At 37.0% G+C, this 26,405-nt stretch overlaps 1 pseudogene; it reads left to right on the top strand.

Moving 5' to 3' along the window:
* The window catches only part of LOC107702359 (receptor-type tyrosine-protein phosphatase delta-like), a 68,632-nt pseudogene that overhangs the window by 27,986 nt on the left and 14,241 nt on the right, over positions 1-26,405 (top strand).

The following is a 26,405-nucleotide window of genomic DNA, read 5'->3' as shown; positions in this document are numbered from 1 at the left end:
CCTGTAACCTTTCAGTTAAACTAATCTATGCGAGAAGTATAACTTCAAGATGTATAGATGCATTTATTGTTGTTCATTATGGAGATTCTAAATAGTAAAGGAGAGTTTCTCCATCTTCAAGAAAATTCTGCCCCAATGCTTTCATTGACCCAGTCGTAGTTAATTATTGGTCACCTCTAATGGTTAGAGAGTTGGACTTGTAACCCGAAGGTTGCGGGTTCGAGTCTCAGGTCCGGCAGGACTTGTCAGTGGTGGGGAGTGAATAAGCAGCGCTCTCTTCCACCTTCAATACCACGACTGAGGTAAGACCCTTGAGCAAGGCATCTAACCCCCAACTGCTCCCCGGGCGCCGCAGCAATATGCTCACGGTGTGTGTGTTCACTACTGTGTGTGTGCACTTGGATGGGTTAAATGCAGAGCACAAATTCCGAGTATGGGTCACCATACTTGACCACACGTCACTTCACTTTTACAAATCTCTGTCTTCCTCTGCAGCTCCTCCTCAGTTCACTCGGACCCCCGTTGATCAGATAGGTGTTCAGGGGGGCGTGGCCTCCTTCGTATGTCAAGCCACAGGAGATCCGCAGCCTAGAATCACGTGGAGCAGAAAAGGCAAAAAAGTCACCAACCAGAGATTCGAGGTAAACACATCTCAATTGCACAAACACAAACCGTCCAGACAGCTTGCTTACACATTAGCTGCAAGCAGCGATACAAGGTTGTAACACTACTGAAGTGAGATTCCCACAGTACATTTCCTGTAACTTCACACATTTGCCCTAGCTCAAAGGATGCCATACACATGGTCTATAAAGACACACAAGCTATTCAGGGAGTTACCGACACATTTCTGTGTGTGTGTGTGTAGGTGATAGAGTTTGAGGATGGTTCAGGGTCCGTGTTGCGAGTGCAGCCGCTGCGGACCCCCCGTGATGAGGCTGTGTATGAATGTGTGGCATCTAATGAAGCAGGAGAGATCAGTGCCGCGACACGGCTCAGCGTTCTCCGCGGTAGGTACAGACCTGACTGGAAGCGTCTTTGCTTTTGCTTGGTCTTCTGAAGTGCATGTGTGTGAAGCTTGCTTGATACACGACATCTCTAGTATTATTTTTAGAGATGCACTGACAGAATTTCTGGGAAATACCAATTAGAAGATAATTGTTTTTATGCAGTGACCAATAAACAATATAATGGTGAATATACAAGTACAGGCCCCCGCTGAATCTCTGAATCTACAGAGTTTGAATCATTTTCTGTGTTGATTTTGGGGTAATTTTGTGGATATTATGTATTAATTTTTTTTTTTGGTCACACTTTATTTTAAGGTCTAATTCTGCTATTAACAAACCATTAACTATGACTTTTGCCTCAATAAACAGCTAATTTGCTTATTAATAGTTAGTAAGGTAGTTGTTAAGTTTAGGTATTGGGTAGGATTAGGGATGTAAAATATGGTCATGCAGAATATGTACTAATAACCAGCCAATATGTTAATAATAGGCATGCTAATAACTTGTTAATAGTGAGAATTGGTCCCTATACTAAAGTGTTACCTTTTATTTTGACTTTTTAGTGCCAAAGACCCCAAAATATGATGTACATATTTACATATTTTAAAATATTATTATAAATATTTAAATATTATATGAAGAATATTTACTTTGTAATAAATTGATCATATTTTATATATTTTTTATTTTTAATAATTTACATTTGAATATTTTTTATTTCTTACCGTTTAAAACAAAACCTGTCTATAGAATAAGATAACTGTGATGTATTTCATAATTTCTGATTTCAGAAAACAAAGTGTAACAGTAATAACATTACATGGTTAATAAAGTGTGTTAATAATTAAATTTATATATATTGTAATTAGGCTTGCCAAGTTAGACGGTGCTAACGGTGATACCGGTGTTAATCCGCAACACCGGTTACGTCACATGCCCACCGCGGCACCGACCCCCACCGTCGTTTAGATTTTTTATTTATGAGTATTTTTTGTAACATTAAAAATAGTCTTAGATATATTGTGCATCCCTTGTTATTTTTTTTTATTATTTTTAATAGTACCTTTAGGCACTACAAGAATAGATCCTTAACGAATGAAGACTGAAAAAAGTGTGCTATTTTGCATAACATCTGCATAAGATCACCTTCACCTTGCAAAGATTGAAGCCCTCCATTGAAGGCTGAGGTGTGAGTGTAATGTGTGTTTGTATTTGTTTATTTCAGAGGACCAGCTTCCCGCTGGTTTCCCGTCTATAGATATGGGCCCTCAGCTGAAGGTTGTGGAGCGTTCTCGCACCGCTACCATGCTGTGTGCAGCCAGCGGAACAATTGCTTTACGCCGAATTGCCGCTATTTGAAAGTGAAAGTAAAATGCGCACGCCGCTTTTACAAGCTATTTAAAAGCGAAGGAAAGCGAGAGAAAGAGGGAACGCCCCCGCCCCCACGGTGATACCGGTATTACCGGTGTTGTCACACGTCAATTAACCGGTGGGAAAATTTCCTCACCGTCACAACCCTAATCGTAATACATTAATATCTTAAATTGAAATAATACCTTTGATAAAGCTAAAAATATATATTTTTAATTAATATTTTTATGTGTGTGTGTGTAAACTTAAAAATGGTCTCAGATATATTGTGCACCCCTTGTTATTTTGTATAGCTTGTGGTCTATACCTGAACACACTGTTTGTCATCTTAAAGAATTTTCATTAATATCTTAAACTGAAATAATACATTTGACAAATATAATCCCTTGTTATTTTTTTTTATTATTTTTAATAGTACCTTTAGGCACTACAAGAATAGATCCTTAACGAATGAAGACTGAAAAAAGTGTGCTATTTTGCATAACATCTGCATAAGATCACCTTCACCTTGCAAAGATTGAAGCCCTCCATTGAAGGCTGAGGTGTGAGTGTAATGTGTGTTTGTATTTGTTTATTTCAGAGGACCAGCTTCCCGCTGGTTTCCCGTCTATAGATATGGGCCCTCAGCTGAAGGTGGTGGAGCGTTCTCGCACCGCTACCATGCTGTGTGCAGCCAGCGGAACGCCTGACCCTGAGATCACCTGGTTTAAAGATTTCCTCCCCATAGATACACACACTCACGGGCGGATCAAACAGCTACGCTCAGGTGTGTGTGCTCATTTACACACTCTCTGTGCTTTTATTCTCCTCATTTGTTTAAAGGTGCACTTAGCAAATTTAGCTCATTCAAAAAGTAGAAATAGTACATTTTATATATACATTTTACATATATGTTTTAAACAATGTACACTGACATGAGATGAAGAGTCATATCAGTAGCTTAAAAAAAGTTTTCGTTCTACATGGAGCATGTCGTGTTGAGATCACATGACCAGCTGAGTTTTGCTTATGCTTGCAACAAGCTACTAATATTAATGATAATAATTACATTACATTTACATTACATTTAGTCATTTAGCAGATGCTTTTATCCAAAGCAACTTACAAATGAGGACAATGGAAGCAATCAAAATCAACAAAAGAGCAATAATAAATAAATTAATAATAATAATAATATGATAATATGTTTACTTCATTTACATGATTCATTAGGGATGCACCAATATTGAAATTCATACCGTTATGGTAATTATTTTCATGTTGTAGCACCCAATATTAAAATGTTATACTATTTTGTTTGAATTTACAAATAATAACATTATAATATACACTGTTAAAATGGATATTAATTTTGATTGGTTAGAGATTACATTGAACAGTGTTATTAAATTAAGTGCTTTTAAAGATTAACTTGAAGTGAGAGGTAGATGAAAGAGGTAATATGAATGCTAAAAAAATAAGCATTCATACATAAATAGCTAATATCAACCAATACTGAAGTTGGATTGAATTAAAAAGAAAATCTAATAGCGTAGGATAATTGATGTGGTATTGATGTACTGTACACTTTTGTTTGAAAAGTTTGGGGTCAGTAAGATTTTTATTTATTTTATTTTTTGAAAGAAATTAATACTTTTATTCAGCAGGGATGCATTAAATTGATCAAAAGTGACAAAGACGTTTATATATTACAAAACATTTTTATTTCAAATAAATGCCATTTCTTTGAACTTTCTATTCATCAAAGAATTCTGAAAAAAGTATTACCATTTCTGCAAAAATATTAAGCAACACTAATATTTTTGTCTTTGATAATAATCAGAAATATTTCTTGAGCAGCAAATCAGTATATTAGAATGATTTCTGAAGGATCATGTCACACTGAAGACTGGGGTAATGATGCTGAAAACTTTTTAAAATGCATTAAAATAGAAAACAGTTATTTTGATATGTAATAATATTTCACATTATTACTGTGTTTTTGAGCAAATGCAGTTTTGGTAAGCACGAGACACTTTCAAAAACATTTAAAAAAAAACACCCCAAACCCCAAACTTTTGAACATGTGTATATAGTTTATATTGTCCATTGCTATATACTTTAGACTTAAACAATAATAAAAGTACAAAGTAAACAAAACAAGGAAAAGGGGATAATACAATATACATACACAAGACAAATCATAGCAGTGGGAAAAATCAGTTGTCCAAGCAAGCAATGAAACACACTATAACAGCCAACAATTCCCATGCCGTAAACGTACACGCAAAACCTCTTAAGAGTGCATCTTTAAAGAAATCCCGTAGCCTTAAATCCTTTCTCACACACACTGTTTTTGCTGTGCGAGAACCTTAAGTGATAAATGTGCTGTCTCTCTTTCTGTGTTTTAATCTACAGAGTCATTTGGTAAGTGTGTTACCCTGAGGCACAACACACACTCACACGTCCAAGCACAAAACAAACAAACATGTCGTTACTGGTAAAGCGCATGATATATCTATATATTGTATTTCCCCTAACAGTACAGTCACCCTCTTTCCACACACATAGTCAGCACATACAGTAGTGTGTTCACACACAGCAGTCACGTACAGTAGACAGTCCTCCTTACCTGAGCGCTGCCCCTCTAACATGTGGTACTGAGCCTCTCGCTCCCACTCTCACTTACGTTTTCTCCTTCACTGGCTCACTCTTTAACTTCTCCAAATGCTCACTGCCCTCGGCATTGGATTTTCTGCATCACTACCCCCTCACTCTTTCAGATCTCTCTTTCTCTTTCTCTCTTTCACTTTGTTGCCTAGATAGGTTTGAATGTCCCAATGCTGAATGTTACAGTGGCTTCTCACCCAAAACTGTGGCCTTTTTTGGCTTTCCTCTCTCTCTCTGGGCTTGAGTCTGCCTGTCTTAAGTCTCTGTGTTCTTTCCAATTTTTCAAAGATATTTTCTCTATTGCACTGGTTTTATGAACTATTTTTTTAGAAAACGATGGTGTCATCCAGAGGTTGTGCTACAAATAATCGCTATCTGTCACTGTCATGTTTTGTTGGTTGTATTCTCTCTGTTGGTATAACACTTGATATTTTAAATGGGGCACTGATATCCCAGCATCTTTAAGAGCTTTATTAGTAGCAGATTCTTGGCTTTTTATTCCACTCTTGGGTCTTGTAATCTGGTCATCTAATTTAATAAACAACATATCATGAATTATTCAACTGCACTGCATTTGCAATCGGTTGTTTTGCTCTGAAACCATTCATTAGATTTCACAGGGGTGCTGTAAAACGTTTCCCCCTTTTTTCTTTATTTCTAATTCTAATCCTTATTTGCCTTTTTTATGGAAGGTTTTTTATGCCACTGAATAAAAAAAAAAAAAAGTGATTTTGACTTTTATCTCACAATTCTGACTTTTTTCTTGCAATTGCGAGATATAAACTCGCATTGTAAGAAAATAGTCTTTTTTCCCTCAAAATTAAAATTGGACTTTATAACTCACAATTGTGAGTTTATATCTCCCAATTCTGAGAAAAGAAGTCAGAATTACGAGAAATAAACACGCAATTGTTAAAAATAAAGTCAGAACTGCGAGTCTATATTTCTCGCATTTGTGAGAGTTTATATTATGCAGTTCTGAGAAAAAAGTCAGAATTGTGAGGTAAAAAGTTGCATTTACCTTTTTTATTTTTTATTCAGTGGCAGAAACGGGCTTCCATATCGTTTAGTGTGGGAATGGTTCAAAAGGGTTTCTGAAACAGGGATATGCAATAGACCAGATGAAATTAATTTAAAGCATTTTTGTTCATTTTTAACAGTTTTTGATTATATTTGAAAATATATATATTTTTTAATAATATAAAAATCTGAAATTTTTTAATCATCAATATTTTAAAAACATGCTAAATGATGGAAAATTGTAAGTTCTTTTCGGTTAAGACAACCTCTTCTGTCATCTCATAAAAAGTCAAAATACACTTTGCACTTAAGACATGAAGAGTCTCCCTCCTCCCCTCTTTCTCTTTCTTGCACTCTTTCTTTTTGCTGTTTCTTTTTTTATCCCTCTATCTTTCTGTTTTCTTTCTTTTTGCTCTCTCTCTGTCACTCTGTCTTTTTGTCATTCTCCCTCGCTGCACTAACTCGTCTTCTCTTTAATCTCCCATCTGCTTTCATTCTCACACATCCAGGGGGTACACCTATCCGAGGTAAGAGACTAAAGCAACCCACCACATCTCTCCACACCTTATCGCTCTCTTTCTTTCTTCCTCTTCCCCTTCCCCTCTCTCTCTCTCTCTCTTTCTCTCTGTTTGACTAACCGTGTCATTTTCAGAGACTGTGTTTATCATGATTAATGTTTGGGTTCTGTCGCCATGATAAAACTACCACCCCTTTGCACAGATCTTATCTGAATGTGTTATTTTCATGGTAAATTAAAATCAAATAGACATTAATTATGTGAGCTGATAAAAATCAGTTGAAATATCTACTAAAAATGAAAGAGGATTTACTTTAGTGGTTTTTCAATGTTTTTTTTTTTTCAGTGGCAGATTTGTAAAGACCCCATGACACTAGACGGGTTTCCCATCCAAAGTTGCGAATTTAACTTATGCGTAAAATTGGAATATTGCATAAAACATTTGCGAACAAAAGCACCATGTTGGATGGAAGTTTCCATCCAACGAGTCAGGGAGAACAAAATCGTCACTTCCTGATAAACTGGCACTTATTATCACTAAGAAAAGTAAGAGAAGCCACTGAATATAATAATTCTCAAATATAATAAATTACTTGCACTTTCAGTGAGCAGACGAAACACAATAAACGCGTTCTTGCTTTCGGAGGTGAATGTCAGCTGTTTGGGAATGCAGTCGTGGTAGATTGTTCTGGGAGGCAGTTATACAGAAATACTTCGACGACAGACTTTGCTCGGGCACTTCTGAATGACCATGACAACATTTCAGTTGCTGTGCATCTAAATCGGTCCGCTGGTTAGTCAGGTTATGCTGTCCCATAGCGCAAAGTCACATGACTTTTTTGAACGCTCACGCGGGATTTATTCGCAAAATGTGTTTCTATCTCCCATTATTTGCATTAACCCAAAAGTCAAAAACCACCTCAAGCGAACGTAAAAACTTTTTTGCAGATTAAGGGATTTCTTTTCGAAATTTGGCATTTCCATCACTCGTTTCTCATGAGATACTTCAAAATGTGCATTAAAACAGGGTGATGGAAACATAGCTACTGTCTATTGCAGTTTTCTTTCTTGTGGTGATGTATTACTCTTTGAAACAGGAAGCTTGAGCAGGACATATCGAAATGCTCATCCCTAAAACATTCTAGAGCATATTATTGGATAAAAATTGGAGAGTCATCTATAGTTTTTGGTCTGTTGTCCCTGAAAGCTATACATTTTAAATGTGTGTATATTACATAATAAAGCTAATAGCCGTGGACTAAAAGCCAGGAAAATCAACTTTTAGTTTTGTTCCCCTCCCGTCTTGAATGGTTGCATCATTGCTTAAAGGGGTCATATGATGCTGCTAAAAAGAACATTATTTTGTGTATTTGGTGTAATGAAATGTGTTTATGCGGTTTAAGGTTAAAAAAACACATTATTTTCCACATACTGTACATTATTGTTTCTCCTCTATCATGCCCCGCCTTTCTGAAACGCCTTGATTTTTACAAAGCTCATCTGTTCTGAAAAGCGAGGTGTGCTCTGATTGGCCAGTGCGTTGTGATTGGCCGAATACCTCAAGTGTGTGACGGAAATGTTATGCCCCTTACCATACTGTGATGCCCTGTCAGGCTGGAGCGTAACATAAAACCATGTCTGCATTTGTGATCGGAGAAATGACAAACAACAAGCCCTACTCTACACTGCCCAAAAAAACTCCCAAACAAAGTAGTTTCGCTTTCACAACGAAGCACAGCGCCTTCACGACATGGCGGCGGCAACAACAATACTACAGCGAGAACATTTGTTCAACTTTCTTTGCGTGAACATTTGGGCGGCGTTATGCAAATCTTCCCACATCGTGACGTAGATATGTGGGGGCGTGTTAGAACGAGCCGTTTTAGGTAGGCGTGGTTGACTCTTAACTTTTATAAAGAATATCTCTTTGGATTTGAGACTTTAGTCTTTGCAACTTTACAGATCTTCTTTATGCACCAAGAGCTTGTAACACTCCAAAGAGAAAGGAAAACTTGAAATCGCATCATATAACCCTTTTAAAAGGAAAAATATAATATATACAGTATGCTGTAATTTTTTTAGTTGAGGAACAGATGACTTGTATTTTTAAGCTAAATAATGGGAGCAGAGAAGAGACTAACTAAATTGTCCTGTATTATCTTGTATAGTGAAATATAGACCATTAAGTTTGCAATTTCAGTGACATGTTTTATTGTCACAGAAAATGCTGACACTTTTGTGAAATTCTTTGCTGAAATTTAAGCATTTTTGCTGTTTTTCTCATGCTCTTCTGATCCCCCTGTGGATCTTTTCACTTCTTTCTCCCTCTAATTAAACACCATTTCATTTTTCATTTCTCCTTGGATGATAAATCAGGCTATTTTTTATTTTTATCTAATGAAGTCTTTTTAGAATCTGCTTTACATGCAGTGCAACAGTCTGTGTCTCTTTTTGGAGTCATTTTTGTCTGTTTGTGTCTATACCTAACTATTTTGAAAGAGGCTGACTGCTTTTATTTTTCTCTTACGCAAAGACACTTGTTTGACTCTTTCGTTTTTGAGATATTAAGGCAATATGTTGTTTATGTTATTATTGTTTTTTTTAATATTCTGATTGTTATGCTGTTGAACTCTCTTAGCCACTGTCATGCAAAACAGTTTGTGTGGCGTTGGCAAAATGTAACCGGTTCAATACAAATTAAGCTTTATGTACATGCTGTCGATTTTCCACAGAAAAGGGGGAATGTGTTGTGGCGGCATAAACTGTAAAATACATACTTACAGAAATTATAGCTACTGTATAAGACATGACACTATCATGATAGAATTGCTTACTAACTTTGTGAAACGTATATATGCCTGTCGATAGAGCTTAACTTGTACACAACCCAGAACATTGCTTCCAAAGGACTGGGCTGGTGGCAAAGTCTGTGTGTGTTGTTGTGTTGTAAATGAAAATGCCTTTATATGTGCGTATGTATCCAGGTGCACTTCAGATTGATCAGAGTGAAGAAACTGATCAGGGTAAATACGAGTGTGTCGCGACCAACAGCGAAGGAACACGCTACTCCGCACCAGCTAACCTTTACGTCAGAGGTACAGCTTTGAGTTACTTAACTGAGTGCTGTAGAATCAGAAAATAAAACCTGTAACTAACACATTCTTATGAATAGATACAGAGAGTCTGTGTAGTCTGATCTGTCTGATTCTTCTTAGATCATCTGTTCTTAGCTTATTCATTATTTGTTTATTTTTCCTTGTTGGCTCATTTCTCACTGCCGGACTCCTCTGTAGAGTTAAGAGATGGTAAGTGCTCTTCCTCTCAAATCCAACGCTCTGTTTCTTACTCTAATCTAAGTCTCAGACTCTCACATCCACATAATCCTTCCCCTCCACTGGGATTCCGAACTCACTCTCCAGATCCTAATACTGCATGCTGTATGTCATTTGACGTTAATCTGCCATCTTTCACCTGATCCTATACCGCATTCCATAACATCATGCTAATTGCAAATGACATCATAGTAATGCCGTGCACTCACCTGTCCATCGGAACAAAAAAAATGACAATTTATTGCATACATTCATCCTAGGTTATGCATTTAAGTTATACAGTGACATTGCAGCACCATCATTTTCTGTATTTTCACAATTTATAAGCAGTAGATGTCAAATTAATTATATAGTATATATAATATATTTCATGGTGTCCTAATGAAATTACAAGAAAGCAGCCATAAAATAGAATCATGAAAATGCTTAAATATTATATAGAAAAATAACATTTTACACTAAGGTTCCATTTGTTAACATGAACTAACAATTAAAAATAATTCTAAAGCATTTATTATTCTTAGTTATTGTTAATTTCAACCTTTACTGACATTATTAAAATCAAAAGTTTTGTTAGTTATATTACAGTGATACATTTATATATTACATGAAGTTATATTACATTAAATAAATTATATTATTTAACAGTCTTGAGCTAACATGAATTAACAATTTTTTTTTCATACAAATATGATTTAGAATACAATTTCAGATAAACAAATCAAATATAAAAATAAATGAGAAAACTAACAAAAATGACTGATGCTTCCCAGTTTTATTTTGTATATTATTAGCATTTTCATAAAGCAGACTTGAATTTTTTTTTTTTACATTTAAATGACAAACTCAGTATCACTGTCTGGCACACTTTACCCCACAAGTACCATTTTCAGAAAAATTGTCTTTTAATTCTTCATGGCTAATCCTTAGCAATATTTACCTGATTTTGTACTCCAGCAATTCACCAACTTGTATAATATATATTTTTAAACCTGGATAAATTTGCTTTGACATTAAAATTATTTTAGTTGGCATGTAGAATTTGACTCTAGAATAAAAAAACGTGTATCACTTTTCTCATGCGCACCTCTTGGTCACAGGCAGCTGTATTTGATGGGTCCTTTCTAATTATATAGCCACGTCACAAAAATTATGCAAAGTCTGGCACATTAAAAAGGAGACACAGCCGCATCTTATCCCACTCTTCTCTACAACACAGATTGATAACCTGCAGCGCACAACATCTTGAGGGCGTATCTTATTAGATGCAATGCTCTCTGTAGCATTAATAATGTCTTTAGCATGAATTAATAAATGGCTCACTGTCTTTCACACCCTCAGTGCGTCGCATCCCTCCTCGCTTCTCAGTGCCACCGATGGATTATGAGATCATGCCAGGAGGAAGTGTGAATATCTCCTGTCAGGCAGTGGGCGTTCCCATGCCATATGTCAAATGGATGCTGGGATCAGAGGATTTGACTCCAGAAGATGACATGCCTATTGGGCGGAATGTTTTAGAGCTCACAGATGTACGCCAGTCTGCCAACTACACATGTGTGGCCATGTCGACTCTCGGAGTTATTGAAACCATTGCCCAGATCACAGTTAAAGGTACGCAGGAGTTATGTTAAAAGACTCTTTGAAAATGCTTAATGTTATTGAAGAAAGAGAAACTATTTAGTTAAGCAATATGTTCCATGGGCAGAGCCAATATTTAGGAAGCAGGGTGGCTGATGGTTGTTCCAAAGCCTAGTGAGCTACCTTGCTGTCTAATGCCTGGCTAACTAAAGTCGACGACTTGGAACACTCTTCAAAGGCAACAACTCACTCTGAGAGCACACAAAATCAACATTTCAGCATTATTTGTTTCACTGAGCTTGTTTCAGTGCATTGAGATTGCCTTCCCTGTAAAAAAAAAAAAAATCAATTTCTGCTTTTGAATTTTGAAAAGCCAAAAATAGCTTTTTAGGAGACAGTATAATTGCTGCCTTTTGGAACAACCTTCACATTAGTTCTGTAATGCCTTAAATTGCTACCATATGTGATGTCATTTAATGATACTAAATGAAAGAAAGTAGTCTCATATAAATGATAAATATGCAGTAAAACAGTTATATAGTGTGAAATATTATTGATTTAAAATAACAGTTTTCTATTTTAATATATTGTAAAATGTAATTTATTCCTGTGATGGCAAAGCTGAATTTTTATGAACCATTACTCCAGTCTTTGGTGTCAAATGATCCTTTAGAAATCATTATAATATGTTGATTTTAAATATATATATATATATATATATATATACACACAAGTCTGTAATGTCACGTTTGATTAGTTTAAGGCACGCTTGCTTAATAAAAGTATAAATGCATGTTATTGACCCTAGATGTTTGAACGATTTTCACTTAAATATGTTTATTATTAAATGTTTATTTAATATTTAAAATAAATGTCCCCTAATTTATCCATCTCTTCCTTCCTTCCGTAGCCCTTCCCAATCCTCCAGGAGCTCCAGTTGTCATGGAGCGATCTGCCACCAGCATTACTCTAATGTGGGACAGTGGAAATCCACTTCCTGTATCATATTACATCATCCAGTATCGTCCCGCCTCCTCTACCGACCCCTTTAAAGAAATTGATGCCATAGCAACAACTCGTTACAGCGTGGGTGGTCTCAGCCCCTACTCACACTACCATTTCCGGGTTATGGCGGTGAATTCGATCGGCCGCGGCTCACCGAGTCAGACCGTGGAAGCTCGCACGGCCGAACAGGCGCCGAGTTCCCCTCCTCGTCGCGTCAGAGGTCGGATGCTGAGTGGTTCCACGGCGATGATGCAGTGGGAGGAGCCAGAGGAAGCCAACGGTCAGGTGGTTGGTTACAGGGTGTATTACACGTCAGATTCGTCGCTGCCTGTGAGCCAATGGGAGAAGGAAATGGTTCGAGGGGCCAATTTTTTGAACATACAAGACCTGACACCGAACAAAACTTATTATATTAGAGTTCTAGCCTTCACCGCAGTGGGAGATGGACCTCTTTCCAGCGATCTGCACATCATTGCCAAAACAGGAGGTGCGCAGAATGTGAAGTTAGGATTATTTTATAGATTCTAATATTGCAGCTTATTTTGTTTCTGTTGCATCATTCTCTAAGCATCGTCTTTCTTCCTCCTCTCATTTCTAGTCCCATCCCAACCCACAGAGCTGAAGGCAGAGGTGAAATCAGAGACCAGCATTCTTCTGTCGTGGATCCCTCCTGCTCACAGCGGTACAGATGCCATCACTGGCTATGAGCTCATTTACAGGCTTGGAGACCAGCCAGAGCAGGTACACACAGACGCACACATACAAAGGTACACACATACAAAGCGTTTTCATTTTTGTAGTGTCTGGTTTTATGCTAATAACTTTAACCCTCTATCTTCCAGAAAATATCATTTGATCCCAGCTCCAGTTATCTGCTGAAGAATCTGAAGCCGTTTTCCACTTACATATTTCAACTAGCAGCGCGCAGTAAACACGGCCTAGGGGCGTTCACCAGTGAAATCACAGTTCAGACTCCACAAACACGTATGTACTGTGCAGACTGCAGACAGTTTGGGGTCTTTTTTGGAAGAAGTTATTATTTTTATTTTTTAAAGGATTAGTTAAATTGATCAAAAGTGGCAGTAAAGACATTTGTGACCCTGGACCACAAAACCAGTCTTAAGTCGCTGGGGTATATTTGTAGCAATAGCCAAAAAAACATTGTATGGGTCAAAATTATTGTTTTTTCTTTTATGCCAAAAATCATTAGAATATTAAGTAAAGATCATGTTCCATGAAGATATTTTGTAAATTTCCTACCATAAATATATCAAAACTTAATTTTTGATTAGTAATATGCATTGCTAAGAACTTCATTTGGACAACTTTAAAGGTGATTTTCTCAGTATTTTTATACTCAGTATTTTGCACCCTCAGATTCCAGATATTCAAATAGTTTTATCTCGGCCAAATATTGTCCTATCATAACAAACCATACATCAATGGAAAGCTTATTTATTCAGCTTTCAGATGATGTATAAATATCAGTTTTGAAAAATTTATGACTGGTTTTGTGGTCCAGGGTCACATTTATAATGTTATAAAAGAATGCTGCCCTTTTGAACTTTGTATTAATCAAGAATCCTGAAAAAAAAGCATCACGGTTTCCACAAAAATATTAAGCAACTGTTCTCAATATTGATGATAATAAGAAATGTTCCTGAAGGATCTTGTGACATCAAAAGCTGGAGTATTTCATAGGAACAAATTGCATTTTAAAGTATATTAAAATAGTAAACAGTTATTTTACATTGCAATAATATTTCACAGTATTACTGTTTTTAATTATTGCTTGTTACTGTGAAAGCAATACACTAAACTGAAAACAGCTGTCGGGTTAATGAAAATTCGAGTGAATTTAGTTGGTAACTCTCCAGCACTGGTCCACACACTCACGTATAACACAAAGCAGTCTGCTTTTGGTAATGTCACCATTCCTGTCTAACAAAGTGATAGATGTAGGTGGATGGGTTAAGTGTAAAGAGCAGGTGGGAGCATGAGACACTCAGTGAAAGGATCTGGAAAGAGGGAGTCAAACAAGTAAGTTTTATGGTAAATGTATTTGTTTTTTTAATGTCAGTTCACCATATGTGGACAGTCATTTGGATGTCTTAATTTATTTTACCACAGCATTTTGTGTCTATTTCGTCCTTTTATGTGTCTTTTTTTGTTTTGTTTTTTCTCTGATTTCATGTCCTTTCCACACATTTACATTCACAACAACACTAAAACTAACCATCGCTGCCTCAACACACGATTAAACCCGCCCACTTCTCTAACCACCCAATCAGAGTCCATACCCCCTCCCCAGGAAGTTACATGCATAAGCCCCTCCTCCACAAGTCTATTGCTCAGCTGGGCTCCACCCCTCACAGATGAAAATGGAAGCATAACAGGATACTCCATCCGATATGTTGCTGTGGAACGGGAGAAAGATCTCGTACAAAGGATCTCAGACATCCTGTCTAACTGTTTCCGGTACCGGATAGAGGGGCTGAAGAAAGGGACCCTGTACTCTGTAACAGTTGCTGCCTACACTGACACAGGTCAAGGGCCCGAGAGCCTACCGATATTGATCCGCACAGAGGAAGACGGTATGTCTATATGACAGTCTCTTAATTTGACCCTTGACCTGAAGCTAAACCTACCAAAGACACATTTGTCCTCCCCGACATTTGCCTTGTCCTGAAACAAGTGAATGCAGTATTCCTGACTTCCCTCTTTGGATTTCCTGCTTTAAGGATTTTTGCATCTGCATAGATAATTGCTTTTTTGTCACCCTGCTCAGATCCCTTTTCATGGCAAAAGCTCTTTCCCAATGAATTGAACCCCGACACCACACCTCTTTTCCTCACCTTTTCTGTCCTTCTACTGTGAGCTGGAAGGAATGTTCAGCTGTGACTGCATGTCCTTTACTAAAATGCCCCTTTAGTGCCCAGCGCACCACCACGGGGTGTGGATGTGGTGGTCTTAAACGCCACCTCTGCCAGAGTGTCATGGAAACCTCCAGTTGCTGAGCGACAGCATGGAAGGATCCGTGGTTACCAGGTGACATACGCCAGACGAACAGCAGGGGAGAGAACAGTCTCTCCTAGAATTAGGGAACTCCTACTGAGAGACCCACAGGTAGGAGACTTCACCTCACTGACACACACACACACACACACAAATACACTTATGAAGTCAGTATGTGCTTCTTTAGAAATGTGGTGTTTATTTTTGGCGAGTTGTTCTCACTATGACATATTTTAATCAAGAACTCTCAAAAATGAAGCACAACTACTTCACTCTTTTGACTTTGTGAGGGTGGTTTCCCTACAGTGGTTCAGACTGTAGGATTGCCGAAGGACTAAAGAAACGATGGTACAAAACTGGACATTTCTTGTCTATTACGATCCACTGCTACTTATACAAACGACGGAAATAAGCGCACTTAGAATAGCCAAATATGTGGGAGAGCGGTGCTATTGTGTGACTATTGTATTGCAATAGGTTGCACTTCAATGTTAACACTGAATCAAGACTAGTTAGCACATCATTTATAATTGAAATGGTTTAATAACAGTATTTCGTTACGGTTACACTTGAATTGGTTACAAAATTGATGGATGATAAAACACATAATTATTTGCACCCAACATGTAGGTGAAATATTACCTGAGAGAGAGAGAGAGAGAGCCTGCCTAGAAAAGAGACAGCAAATAATGAAATCATATTTTAAATTTTTTGGTACACTGCAAAAAAAAAACAAAAAAAAAACGATTGTCCTAAATAATACTACTTTTTTTTCTCAATTTAAATTTGTTCATTCACTAAATACAAAATGCCTAATCCTGCCAATAAAAAAAATCAAGGCAACTACAGATTTCTTGATAAAACTAATTTTCAATTAGTAACAATAAATGAATCTATCATTGTGGTAGCCATATATGTAGTTTTATACCGTAGTACAGTTAATGTGTGAAAAGTCTGTTCAGACAACTGTTTGATTAATTGGGACAATATTTGTCCCCTGTTGGTCTAACGTGGGTGTTTATGTAGTTTCATGCAGTTTTCAGGATTTGTGACTCAAAAGATCATGTAAACTTGAAAATATGTATTTATGTTTTTTTATGTATTTACAGTGTATTCATGTGTAATTTTTTTTTTTTAATATATATATATATATATATGTAACTACATAATTTACTGCTAGCTAATTGTTTTGTTAATAAGTACAAGGTTTATCCAACTTAATCAATCAAAACTTGAAAAATGCCAATAAAAATTCACTCCATCGCATATATCAAAATTAACCTGATCAATGTGATAAACAAATGTGTAATATCAGTTGTGATAAATATTTTAATCAAGGACATATGATAAATATTTTGATCAAGGACATGTGATTAATATTTTCATACAGTTGAAACATAGTTTGAAGATGTTTTTATTTTTCAAGGTCTCAAATAGTGCCACTAACTGAAGAATCACTCACATATATTAGAAATATGATGCAGATCCCATTTATCACTTGATCTGGACGAGTTGTTGTTTGCCAGTAATTAGGCTTCTTAGCTCAGCTAATGCTCTCTAAATGGACTTTAATGTGCCTAAATCATCAGATAAAATCAGTATCTGCTTATTATCTGCATGCTAAGACAGAACCTCTGATAACAATCTCAAAAACGAAGAGCCTTAAAACCACCATGTAATTGTTCCAGTGAACCTTTCACACTATTTATTCTCAGTAGACCATTATTCATTGTGTTGTTGCGAATAATCATATTACATCTTGGCATTTACATCAATTTGAACTATTTGTGTCTTGTTTTTGTAAACAGCCACAGAACGACTCGAAACAATATGTGAGTATATCTACTTTGAACATGACCCAGAATTTTAATACGTATATTTACATGAATAAAAGTCTTGGTTATGCCTTCAGGCAGCTATATTTTATCTTGTCAGTAGGCATGTAAGGCTTCTATACTTGAATGGGAAAAATGGAATCTGATAACTTTTCAATAACGTGAATCAAATCAAATCGATAAGATAACAATAATATAAAAAAAGTAGCTTCTATAGATGCTGTACTAAAATAAAACGAACAGTCTCTCTGTCAAAATGTTACTAACTCCTTTAACTGAGAGGTCAGACGTCCATATATATTGAGCATTGCGATTTCTCCTATTCATTTTGCAACAATTTCTTGTCCTCCTCCTTATTCAGTCTCTGATATGAATACAGACTATGTGGTGCAGTAGGACATTTGTTTTTTTAATAAGTGTTTTAGTACGGTGTGTTGGTGTTTATTAGGACCTGATTTTGACCGATTTGTGGCCGAACACTGAATACTCTGTGACTGTGGCTGCGTTCAACTCAAAAGGCGATGGAGCACGCAGCAAACCTACTGTCATCAGAACTAAGCCATCATGTGTGTACACACTCCTACATAAATACATGTTAATGATTGGTATACACACTTGTTTTTATCTTTATCTCAATGTTAAAGAGAATGGTCACCCAAAATTGGAAATCATTTACTTACCCTCATATCATTCCAAACCTGTATAACTTTTTTCTCTCTCCACGGAACACTAAAGGAGAAAATGTGAGGATTGCTCTTATGCTCTTTTCGATGATATTCTTCCTTTCCTGTGCTATTAACCACTGCGACTGGATATTGAGTTAATTTTTTTGACTTGTAAGCTGTGAGTTCAACTGTTCGATTCATAAATGAATCATTCAGACCAATTTTGTGAACCGGATCAAACGATTCACTGAATAGATTCTAAATAATTATTTTCCAACAAATCGGACTACTTCTGTTAACATAAAAATGTGCCAAGGAAAGCAATGGTGGATGTCAAGATTTTTAGCAAATATCACTGAATATTGAGTCTTTTCGAATTATAAGATATATAAATGAATCATTCAGACCAATTTTGCGGATCAAACGATTCACTGAAAAGATCTGACTCGAGAGAATTATTTTCCAACGATAAGAGTATTGCTATTAACTTAAAAATGTGCCTAGGAAAGCTACGGTGGATGTTGAATTTTTTCAGTGAATATCTCAGGATATTGAGTCAGGGAGTTCAACTTTTTGATTCATAAATGAACATTCAAACCGATTTTGTGAACTGGATCAAATAATTCACTGAAAATCAGACTACTTCAATTAACTTAAAAATGCACCTAGGAATGTTTTTGTGGATGTCAAGATTTTTTGTGAATATCACTAGATATTGATTCCATGGCATTTAAGTGAGTCATTTTTAAAGGTTGAAATATTCAGTCCCAGTTCATTGTAATTCCATGGAAAAGAGCATTGAAACTTTCTTCTTTTTTTTTTCATTTTTGGGTGAACTAATTGTAACCACAAAATCAAGTGTATCACTTAACCCAACACATATCTTAGCTGCATTGCTACATATTCAGTGTTGATCTACATTATTGTTCTCTACTCCACAGTGCCAGGTATGCCTGCTTACAGTCGCACCATTGGAGGATGGTTCTGCTCTACTTAAATGGCAGCCTCCCCCTGCTGGTCTGTCCCCTGTGCTGGGCTACAGGCTCTCATATGGCCAGGCTGACCCGTCCTCAGACTCCTTCATGGTGCAGGAGCTAGACGCTGAGAAACGCACCTACACCGTCTCGTCTTTGAGCGCAGGGGTGCTGTACGTGTTCCGTCTTGCGGCCCGTACCATATGGGGTTACGGTTCAAGCGCTCAGGTCACACTTTTAACACCAAACGTGGTGCAAACAACTACAGATGACATGGTAACAGCCCCGGGGACAACAGATGCTCAGAATGTGAGCGTACAGGAAACCATTCCACTTTTGGCCAACTTAACGGCTGAAAGCATCAACTCCTCATCAGTGATCCTGAGATGGGAGCCACCAAAAAGCTCCGACCGGATCCAAGGTTACCGCGTGTGGTTCGCTGTCACCTGTAGTAACGGCACAGACATTGCCATGGAATCGGACGTTTCGGAGGCCACAGTGGTTCTAAATGGCCTAAGGCCAAATACTGAGTATGTGGCGAGAGTGTGCGCGCTTAGCAAACACGGCCCTGGGCCCTATAGTCTCCCCATATCCATCAAAACACAACCAGCACAGGAAGGTAGTACTCACGTATATCCTCACACACAAACGTTTACAGTCAGGCAACCCTTACTAAACAAAATCACTTAATTTTCATTACTCTGGAAGGATATTTTCTGTTTCTGTCTGGTCATTTTTCGTCTGTCTTTGTCGGTGTGAGACTCTTATTCGGTGACGTCCTTTAAGTGCAGATAAAAGGTGAGAATCTTTCTGTAGATGGATCTAGGTGAATGTGGAGTGCTCCATTATCTCATAAGACTACTGTGGTAAAGGTGAGCTCTTGGAAAGTAGTGATGAATTCTTGTCAGCACTGTGAGAAAAAAAGTGACTAGCTCTTTTTTCTCCTGTCAGCCTGATAAATGTGGTAAATGTTTTTAGTAGAAACAGTTGAAAAGATTCTTTAATGTTCTTCATAAATGCTTTAGCAATGGCAGAGGCCAGAGGTTCTGCTCAGGTGAGCTGAAGTATTGATGTGTGATGTGTTGATCTGTGGTTTTCTTTCTGTCTCTCTTTATTAGTGTTTGCCTTGAACTTTAGAGTGAAAGCTGCTATGAAGAGTTCAGTGCTGCTGAGCTGGGAGTCACGAACCACCAGTAATAAAGCACAGTCTCTCATTGTGAGTACTGCAAAATACAATTTGTTGAAAATTTGTTGAAAATCTAAATGTGTGCAAAGGTTAAGGAAGTGGTTCTCAAACGTTTTGACTCCAAAATTGGCCATGGGTTCTCTCTTTTCTTTTTTTCCTATGGGTTTTTATTAGAGCCCGACCGATACATTGTTTTGCCGATATTATCGGCCGATATGAGCCTGTTGCTGATGTATCGGTATCTGCGAATATGCCCTCGATATGAATTTTTTTTTACAGAACATATAACGCAGACAACTTTACTGTTCAGTGCACTGATGTCAGACTCATTTTGTCTGTATATAGTACCAGTCAAATGTGTGGACACACGAATGGGAAAGTGTCCAAACTTTTGACTGGTACTGAACTATAATATACAGAAAGAATATCGGCCGATATATCGATATATATTTTTTACTCCCTAATATCGGTATCGGCCCCAAAAAAACCCATATCGGTCGGGCTCTAGTTTTTATAATGGAGTTTTTCAATTGTCTGTCTTGAATATAAATTGGCAATATTTTGCTCTACATCATAAATCACACACACCCACACTGAAAACATGAATTTTAAAGCAGTTATGTTTATTTTTGAAAACATATGTTTGTAATAAGTAATTACAAAGTAAGAACGTTTAGGGTGTGAGTATATGCAGTTTACGTTACACAAAAAAGCGTCAAAGTATCATCAAGTTATGTTTACCACAGACCTTAGTTTACTCATGCATTGGAAAACCCATAGGGAAATATTAAGGGAACTCATGGTGAATTAAACGTCTGGGTTTTAACATAACGGCTGCAACACTCTATATTCAAGACAATATTCAAAGGCCCCTCATATAGATATGTCTGGTACTTCTGATGTAACTAGAAACATTTAGATTTAGTGTAGAAATTTTGATGACTTTGTAAGATTTTAATAGTTTCTTTTCCAGGTCTAGAAATCTCACTTTTTTAAAATTCCCAGTAACACTTTATTTTACAGTGTCCTTGTTACACGTTACATGTATTTATTATAGTATTAAAAGTAAATTATGTATAATTATATGCAACAACAACCCTAAACCAAACCCTAATTGTAACCCTAACCTTATAGTAAGTACATGTTGTTAATTAATATTACTCAGTACTTAAATCTATAATTACACTGTAACAAGGACACTGTAAAATCAAGTGTAACCAAATTCCCTCATATATTTTATAAGACCGTGGATGCCTGGTCTAAAATGTTAGTTGTTGGGGGAATTAATTAAAATAAGAAATCTGATGTTAGTTTACATTTCGAATTTTAAGCTGTTTTTTATTTTGAAGCTTGTTTTGTCTTATTTTAAATCATTGTAAGCAGAGCTGATCCTCCCTATACGCAAAATATGGAGCCCGAAACACCAGGGGGCCCCCTTGCTCTCAAAGATGATTTAATTTTAGTTTCGTTTTTTGAATTTGGCCAGCGGTTATGAAAACATGAATTATCATTTCTTTTAATGCGGTGCGCTGTCGCCCTTTCTATGTAAAAATCAGTCAAATCATGTAATGTGAATGTCGTACAGTCTTGCTCGAGACTAAAAAACGAGTTGCCATGGAAGAGACACTGTTTCTCAAGCGATAACCACTCATACCGCACCCCCCCTGCCCCCGCCCCCACCGCCGACACAGTTTTGCGTAGGGCCCCCAGAAGTGTAAGATCGGCACTGATTTTAAGCCATTTTGTGACCCCCTTTTAAGTGCTCTGAGGCCCTCTAGTAGACCCCGGACCCCTGGTTGAGAATCACTGGCTTAGATGACAGACGATATAGCTCAGTATAAAAACAAACATGTGGGTGTGTGTGTCGTTCCTCCATCGCCACCCCTTCATGCAACATGTTGAGATGGAATTGTGTATGACAGTGTTTGTATAAACGTGTGAGCGTGTGCATGTTAGCAAGTGTCTGAAGTGTCAGTCTCAATCTGATTCTGCCCTCCTCGAGTGTGTGTATGCCACAACACGTATCGTCTTGGCTGGTTAAGTATGCATTTTTTGCTTATTTGCTTTTCTGTTTTCTTTTTCTCTGTTAGATCTCATATGGTGATGGTGAGAGTGTGGAGGTGGATGGGCGGCTCGGGCAGAAGTTGGTGACTAAGCTGAAGCCACAGTCTCTCTACACCTTCCTGTTGACCAGTAAAGCTGATGGCACTGGAGGGCTGCAGCACCACGCAGACGCCATGACGGCTCCAAACCTGCTGACCAGGAAACCCCAGCTGCTGGACAAGACCAGCTCTCAGAGCATCGCTACCCTGCAGCTGCCCACTGTCCAGGGACAGGCTAATGTCAGGTCAGGAAAATACCAATGAAAATAAACTTTTCAAAAAGTTAAAAATAACAGTTTTCTTTTTTAATATATTTTAAGATATTTTAGTATCATTTATCACTGTTATGGCAAAGCAGAATTTTCAGCAGCCGTTACTCCAGTTGTCAGTGACATATTATTTGTAATATTGTCATTATAATATGCTGATTTGGTGCTCAAGAAACATTTATTATTATTATTATCAATGTTGAAAGCAGTTGTGTTTCTTAATATTTTTGTGTAAAAGCAGAATTTTGATGAATAGAAAGTTCGAAAGAACAGCATTTATTTGAAATAGAATTTTAATAATGTTGAATTAATTAATGTAGAATGTATTTTTTGTAATAATGTAGAAGTTTTTACTATCACTTTTTATGAAATGCAGCCTTGCAGAATAAAATATACATAAATGCATACACACACACACACGCACGCACATATATATAACCCTAACCCTATGCTGACCTAAAACAAAAAATATTTTCATTGATGATTTTTGTCAAAATTTCATAATTTCACAATGCAAAAATATTTAATGGTCTTTATAAAAACTTTTTTTTTTTAAATAACCCAGACTTTTCTTTCACCCGTAATAATATAATATCGTGTGTTTTTTTGGAAGGGGTTTCTACATTGTGGTTGTCCCTCTGAAGAGGCAGAGAGGAGGAAACTTCCAGAATTTATGGAGTGATCCAGATGAGATGAACATTGATGAGGTAATACATTTTTGTAATCAGATGCTGACGTTTTCATTTCAATAGTTTGTACAATTTTGATCAAGTCGTTCACTATCATTACTGAAAAAGCTGTTGAAAGCTTAAAGCACATGTTGGTTCAGCAGAGGGGAGTTGCAGTGTCTGTTGTGATTAACTCCTGTTTTCTGCTTTCTCCAGCTGCTGAGGGAGATTAATGGCACCGGTCACTCTGTGCGTCTACGGAGGCAGGCGGAGGCAAAACCGTACATCAGCGCTTATTTGCAGAATCTTCCAGCTGAATTCAAACTAGGAGACGGACGTGTGTATGGAGCATTTGTGAACCGACCACTTGTAAATGGACAGGAGTGTGTGTGCTTCGTGCTCGCTATTCTTGAACTGGGCCAGAACGTAAGTCTTTCTTTTCTCTCTCATGTTGGAGTATTTTGGGGTCCATTATGATAATGAAGTGATTAGGTTTACTGTGTTAAATAATTTCATCATTGTGTGAGCATCCTTTCTCAAATTATGATATACTGATTATTTTTAAAGGATACTTTAAAGGATATTTTAAAAATACTTTTCACTTTTATATAAAAATTATTTTTAAATATTTAAAAATGAATATTACATGTAATTTTTTATATATTTTAAAAATTTGAAATATTATATAGCTATGTGTCTATTCGATCTTTGATTGATAGACCTTGTACTCCACGAGTCCATTCTCTGATGCCGTGCTGTTCTCCGATGTTGAGCCGCAGCCAATCGTAGACGAGGAGGAGGGGCTTCTGTGGGTGGTGGGGCCAGTGCTGGCCGTCATCTTCATTATTAGCATTGTCATCCTCATCCTCCTCTTTAAAAGGTGAGAGAGAAAGAGAATTGAGCAGAAGAGTGATTGAGAATTTGATGACATTCATGGGAATTTAAACATTTAAAATGGAAAAATCATAGATCTATGGTGAACATACATTTTTCTAATTATGCTCTGCTCTACGTTTTTCTGAAAACCAAGAATTGCAGTATCTCCTAGCTATTGCTTGTGTAAACTTAAAACCGGAGTGTTTGTGAGTGAATCATTCATTCGAGTCAGCCCTTTTAAATGAATCTCGATTCACGATTCACTCATTTGAATGAAAATGGAAAGGAATGAGAGGGTAGTAAGCAAAGGAATGAAAATGATAGATGCTTTATATTTTACTTCAGCAGAAGCTGATTTTATTTATCCCTAATTCTTTTTTCTTTCCTCGCTTTATCCGTGCACAAACCAGCAAACCAGACAGGTCTGTGTATTATGTTTCTCTCTAAATCTAATTATGACCGAAATGCAATAGAAACTATTTCCTGCTAAGTGAGTGTTGCTTTAATGCTCCTGCGCGTGTGATGTTACAGGAAGCGGGCAGAGCTGGAGGGCAGGAAGTGCAGCTTTCCCAGCAGCAGTAAAGCCATGAGTTCCCAGCATCCATCTGACCCAGTGGAGCTGCGTAGAATCAACTTCCCAACGGCTGGTAATATGCTGATGAAAAGACATGTCACAAACACACTCACACACAGGTACAGAGTGCTGAAGAATCAGCTTTCAGTCCCCCTTTGATGCACACACACTGTCTGTATCAACACAGTGTTGTCTCTTTTCTAGGTTTGCGTGCATCTATCATCGGTTATCGACGGTTATCAAGTTAGTTGTGGTTTTTGGAGTCTATACTGACTGCTTAACTGCCATCATCACATACGCAGTAACCGCTTTGGCTTTTTCATCCTCTTAACTCATTTGGCTCGTAAACAGGCGTGTGTGTGAACACCTGCTGCAGCGTGTGCAGCTTTTCTCTCTTTGCTCTGACTGCCGTCACAACCAGCTCACACACACCAGCAAACCGTCATGCACACACACTTTCCATCATATGTTGGACTTTCCACTGACTTCTTTGTTTTATATTTAGCTAATGATGTTTTCTATCCCCTAACCTCTAAACCCTCACACAAGCTTTCTGCATTTTTAGCTTTTCATTAAGTCATTGTTTAGTGTTTATTAAGATGTTTCCTCATGGGGACCATTGGCTGATTTCAGGTTTTTACTATACTTGTGGGGATATTTAGTCCCCACAATAACGGCAAAAACTGATCTACACACACAGACGTGCACACAATTATAGCTAGCCAGAGATATTTTTTAATACAGCCAGCTACATTAAAGATTACAGTAATTCAGTGTTGAATCAATGTTGATCTTGACTTTGCTGTAAGGCAACTATTGCAGACATGAAATGAACTCTTCTCAGTGATATTCTAAATGCAGCAATATTGATTTCTGCTTTAAGTATAATTTGATCTGATTCAGCTGTTTCGTTGTTTATTTCATCTTGTCTAATACTTCTGACTGTCTTGTAATCTATACCCTCCCTTGCGCTCATTCAGTGTAGTTCAGATTTTATTTCTAGAGATTTTAGAGTGGGATGTGAATATCTGTCTGGGTGGAGACCAGTCCCCTCCCACAATCAAAAAATAAATAAATCATGAAGATAATTGTAATAAAGTTTTCTGTGAGGCTGTTTACTTAATTAAATATAACATTTGTGTATATTCTTTTCTGCTGAGTCGGTAAAACTGTACATGCATTTTCAATGACCTACAACTATTCACCAGACTATAGTAAATAGTCGAAACTTTTCTATTTAAATAAAACTTTTGTTTTAGTTTATAGATGCCTAGTGTATCATTTGTAATTAAAAAAAATAAATGACAAGCTTACATTTTGTGAGCTTTAAATTATTACTGTTCAGTTATAATTTGTGTGGACAATAATTGTATAAAACATTAAATATATATAACTGTCCACTAGCCATCCAAACCATCAATATTATTACATTTAGAAAATGACTGAAGGAGTGCCTGTTGTGAATTAATGACTGTTGCTAGCTGGATGCACTACAAACTACCCCTAAAATAATATTTTTAAAATAAAATAACATTATGCTTTTTATGAACACTTTTCACTTTTGAAAGCAGCCTAACATGATGTTTCATAAGATTAAACCCTGTAAAGTCCACTTTCTACTGTATCATAGTTGATGCATACATTTCTAAGGCCTCTAAATTATCAGCGTGATCAAAAGTGAAAAACTTTCCCCTTCGGGGTCATGGTACATGCGTCTTTCTGCTGCGAAATCTTTACTTATTTTAATTAAGTAAACGTG

The sequence above is a fragment of the Sinocyclocheilus anshuiensis genome, unplaced genomic scaffold (assembly GCF_001515605.1).
Source record: "Sinocyclocheilus anshuiensis isolate Anshui unplaced genomic scaffold, SAMN03320099.WGS_v1.1 scaffold86, whole genome shotgun sequence".
NCBI classification, from domain to species: domain Eukaryota; kingdom Metazoa; phylum Chordata; class Actinopteri; order Cypriniformes; family Cyprinidae; genus Sinocyclocheilus; species Sinocyclocheilus anshuiensis.
Note: the sequence above shows the minus strand (reverse complement) of the source record. Positions and strands in the feature narration are given on the sequence as shown.